The sequence below is a fragment of the Hydra vulgaris genome, chromosome 03, assembly GCF_038396675.1.
Source record: "Hydra vulgaris chromosome 03, alternate assembly HydraT2T_AEP".
Lineage (NCBI taxonomy): Eukaryota > Metazoa > Cnidaria > Hydrozoa > Anthoathecata > Hydridae > Hydra > Hydra vulgaris.
This window is the reverse complement of record NC_088922.1, coordinates 39157501-39162500: the sequence shown is the minus strand read 5'-3', so window position 1 is coordinate 39162500 and position 5000 is coordinate 39157501. Positions and strand designations below refer to the sequence as shown.

The 5000-nt window shown below is 29.2% G+C and overlaps 1 protein-coding gene across 1 annotated transcript in view; it reads left to right on the top strand.

Annotated features, from left to right (window-relative positions):
• The window catches only part of LOC100203950 (transient receptor potential cation channel subfamily A member 1 homolog), a 69728-nt gene that overhangs the window by 19640 nt on the left and 45088 nt on the right, over positions 1–5000 (top strand). The window lies entirely within an intron of this gene.

The window sequence follows — 5000 nt, the reverse complement described above, 5'->3', positions numbered from 1 at the left end:
TAAATGCGCGTAACATATCTTGCTTTTAAAGTAAAACTTTATCGTTAATGCTCTTACTCTCAAGTCCTCAATACAAGAGGAAGGGAGTGAAAATAAAGGAGGGAGGTGGGAATTTTAGTCTAGATCTAATAAACGGAGGAAGGGGTTAATTAAATGTGGAGTGGAAATTTTTTTATGATACAATATAAGCATTTTTTATAAAAAAGTTTAGTTTATAAATCCGAACTAATATTTTTTACTAATACGCTTAAAACTATTTAATTCTAGCATGGCTTGCAGTCAAATGTGCATTTTCGAACAGCTGTTTTAACTTAATTTCAATAGTATTTAATATGCTAAATCAAGATTTACCAGGTTGGCAATTTTTAAAGCCTGTTTACACTAAAAGTTTTTGTTTTTATCAATGACTGAAAGAATTATTTTCTAATTTTTATGGCCGATTTTCACTGATTTTTTTTTTTAAGTTCAAGTATAAAGTTTTTGCTGGCAACAGTTAAAAATTGATAAATGGGAGGGGGGGGGGGTGCCTTAATAAGCTTGGGGTGGCACAGTGGGCCAGAATCCCATTTTTTTGGAAAAAAGTCATAACTTTTTTTCCTTTCATCCATAGGCCTCAAAAATTTGTATATAAAGTAATTGGATGATTATAATTTAAGTAAGCATGGTTTTTTGGTGGTTGCCATAGCAACCCCGATTGCATAGAAACACATATTTATGCTTAGTTCCAAAGTGTTATTTTTAGCCAAATGTTTCTAAACTTGTTTTGCAAATTAGAATAATTTGATGATTCTAATATAATTGAGCATAACTATTTGTTTTAATTTACAGTCACACTTTAATATTAGTACACACATTTCCAAAATTATTAAGATTAAATACAAAAAATACAAAAGACACATCTATAAACTAATATAATCTGTGGATGACATCAATAAGTCAATAACTCCTGGTGGTAAGTTTTTCGTTTTGGTGTTACTTCCTGCTGTCTTTCTCAGAGATGCAATAAATGGATCGGATGTACACAGTAGTCTATTTAACAAATCTTGGTTCGTTTTCACACGAGATGATTTTCTTGCAAAATGTTCACGATAGTTTTGAAATTCTTTATTGCGCGCTTCTTGAGCTTCTTCAGAATACATACCAATGGGTAATGCTAAAGTTTTAATAATTTCAGAACCATGAATTAAAATTTTGTGCAGAGATTGTGGCATATAGTACCAAGGAAAATGATGAACGTAAAGATGAGCTGTTTTTAAACAGAAAGCCTCAAATTTTTCAGTGTCAATGTCTAAACCACATGAAATTGTTGCCAATATAATATGCAAATTTAGAACCAGTTCAACATCAATATTTAAAATTTCTGCAAACTTTTCTGCATTTTGAAATGCTCTTCGAGCCGTATTTCCATCATTTGATATTCCACTACCACTAGATTTCGGAACATCAACTATCAAGCCCATTTCATCTTTAAATCTATTTTGAATTTGTTGTTTCAGAGCCTTTACTTTAGATTTATCTTCTACTGTTCTTGCCTGCCACTTTTTCAAAGTCATTTTATATCCAATATGTAATAAACATTCAAAAAAACATATCCAAGCATGTAAGGATGATAAACCATATGAATAACTGTCATATCGTTTTTCAAAATCATTTTTTCAATATCATTCATTACTTTGGGACTTGCCCCACATATAGTACAGCATTGACTAGAATTTGTAACATCTGAAAGAGCAGTGTAAACTTTTCCATCAATCATAGTAATTTGTATTATATGATGTATTTTGATTTTTTTGTTATTTATATCAACTTCAGTATCTTTCAAGTTTGAAATCTCAAGCCTAATGAGATCCTCCTCTGATTTAGAAACTGCTGCCGTTTCTTTTTCAAATTTAAAACGCAGAGGCCTACAGTACATTGTTGATGATGGTCGTGGGTTTCGCCAAGCTGGATAACGTTTTCCATTTGAAAAGCCACACAAGTCCAATTGTACTAGGCAAGTAATAAAAGTGCCTGCTCATCGTTTAAATTTCTTGTTACTGTTTCTTGCGATATTTGTTTATATATGTGGCACCATCAAAGCCTATTTTGTATCTCAGAGAAAGACTATCTGGAGTGCCTTCAGTGCTAAGGACATCATACTGTGCCTGGCATATTCTATTTGATGTATGATCCACCAAAGCTTGCAGTTTTATTTCAGCTGAAAAATCTGAAACAGATATATCTGCAGGATAGCATAACAACTTTGCATCTCGAACATCATTATATGGCGGATATATATCAAATCCCTTTTCAACTTCTTGATTTCTAATAATTTGGTAGGAAGCTTTTGTTAATTTAGCATCTAAAAGAAGACAAAGAGCTTCATCTTTAGACATTCTAAAATCTTTTTTTGAGGTTTTTTCAATTGGATTTTCTTTTCTCCTTTTAATTTCTGAAGCAAATTGCAACGCAGAAGCAGAATACATTTAAGTTAAGTGACTAACTTTATGTTTTTTGGTTTTAGTAGAGTAGTCATCAAAGTTTGCCTTAATTGGCCTTCCAATAGGTATTGGTGTTATATTTATATCTTCAGGAACATGGCTTTGCAGCCATTTTTCATTCTTTTTTTCAAATCGAGCCATGTTGCTATCTGACTTGCGCCACCTATCTCTTAGATGTGCTAGTATAGTTCCTAATTGCTTCTTGTTACAATCCAAATTCATTGCCTCAATAAGTGTTCCCTCAATACCACAGTCAGATATTTGTAGATTATTACGCTTGTGCACTAAGAATTCATAGATATCAAAATATTTCATTTTCATCCTACAAATACAAAAAATATATTATTCATGAGACATTTGGACAACCAGACATGAAACAAGCTCCACATATTTACATGTTCATTTTAATGTGATAAAAAAGATGTTTTGCTGAAAAATTACAATGATTGGAGCTTGGGAACACAAAAAAAACCAGAATGTTGGCCCCCCTGTCCCAAACATGCAACTCATAAAAATTATGTATAGAGACGCAGTCGACATCCGTCGACAATAGGTAAAATATATATCGATTATGTACATATTAGACAAGATATTTCAAGTCTCAAATTTCTGGAGGACCTTGGAGCGCAAAAGTATTTTATTATTTAAGTGAAGTTTTCACTAAGAAAAGTACTTTAAATACGCAATCATTAGAAATCAATTTATTTGATATAAACTACGTGCAAAATAACTTTGCAATAAACCATTTGATAGATAATACTTAGTTTTATTAAATTATGCAATAAAAAAATGACGTTCTAAATATTAATAAATTTTTTTGGTTATTAGTAACACGAAAAATATTATTAAATAAATTAAAAAATTAAAAAAATTAAAAAATTAAAAAATACATTTTTTAAAAACAGTTAAAAATGCAAACGACATGATAGTTATGCAGAAATATATACATTTTATAAAAGCCAGATGTTTAAGCTATAAAATGGTATATAATAATGTCATTTTTGAGAATGTTTTTTAAATACTTTTTTCCACCATCTGGCCCACTGTGGGTGGGTGGGAAAATTTTGCAAAAATAATAAACCCCTTTTTTTTTATTAGAGACTTGAGAGTAATATGTTTATGATGAAATTCTTTAATAAAATTTTTTAACTTAGAATTTTTTATTTTTAACATTTGTTTTAAGTCATTTAAATTTTTAATTTTAATTCTTTTTCTCTTATAAACAATCATTAAGTATGCAAATATATATAAGATTTATTTGCCTTCACTGGCTTCACTTCACTTCTCAAATTAATTATTATTTACAAGTGTAAAAAGTTGCTAAAAATGGGCACCACGGCCACTTATGAATTTTCTAGTTATTTATATTGTACAAATAATCAGTTATTCACTACTCTATATATATATGTGTGTGTATTTATATTGATATATATATATATACTTTTTGAAGTAGCAGGGGGACAGAGGACAGGAAAGCTGAAATATGTGACATACTTTCAGAAAAGTAGAGGGTGCAGGCATATATGATGGTTTGTTATATGAGGAAGGTAGGGGATTATATTGACAAATATTGGTGATATACTTTATGGGTGACTTCTTAATTTCATTTAAAAATGGTTTGTTTTATTAAAACAAAAATATTAACCATATAAAAATACACTTTTAATTAAAAATCTTTTTATTTGTTTATTTGTTTCAAATGCTTAAACCATTACAGTGAATGTCTTGATAAGAATTCACAAAATCATTTGCTGATTGGGTTTCACAAAATCATTTGCTGATAGATTCATGAATTTAGCAATACTTAGTATAAAGCATAACGCTATTATTGTGATTAATTACACTTGATACTGCCATGAGTTGTGAATTTTTCTCTCATACTCATGTGAGTAATCAATTATTTACCACTTCCAAACTTTTTACTTTTTTTGATTGACACTTTATATTTGGTTTTTGCCATTAATACCAAATAGTTTCACATGTAAGTGGTTCAATGGTGGTCAAGAATTGCAGGAAAAACTTCAGATCTTTCCATTTGTTGCATTTGCTGTAGAAGCAATCATTTAATGAGTCCTTACAAACAAAATTTTGAGACATGTTCATTCAAGTTTTAAATTTAGTCAAAAGTAATCAATCAACCTTAACTAAAGATTTCAAAGCAAATCTAATTTTTCCTAAGGAGTTTTTTTAAATTCTTTATATATAAAAAATTTAAAAGTTTATATATAAAGAATTTAAAAACTTCTTAGGGAATTACAATAAAAACAATTTTCTTCTTTGGAAAACAATCATAGCTTAAAAAATATATATATAAATTTTTTAAACCCCTTGGGAGTGGTGATGTGAAATGTAAGTGTTCATTTTGTAAACAACAAAAAACTTTAAGAAAAAGCGTCATAACTTTGGTAAATTCATGCAGTTTTAAGTTATGTTACCATGAATTCAAAATTAAAATGTGCTTTGACACACCATCCTTATTCAAAACTTTAAATGTAAAAATTTAAATAAATTTTTGCACAT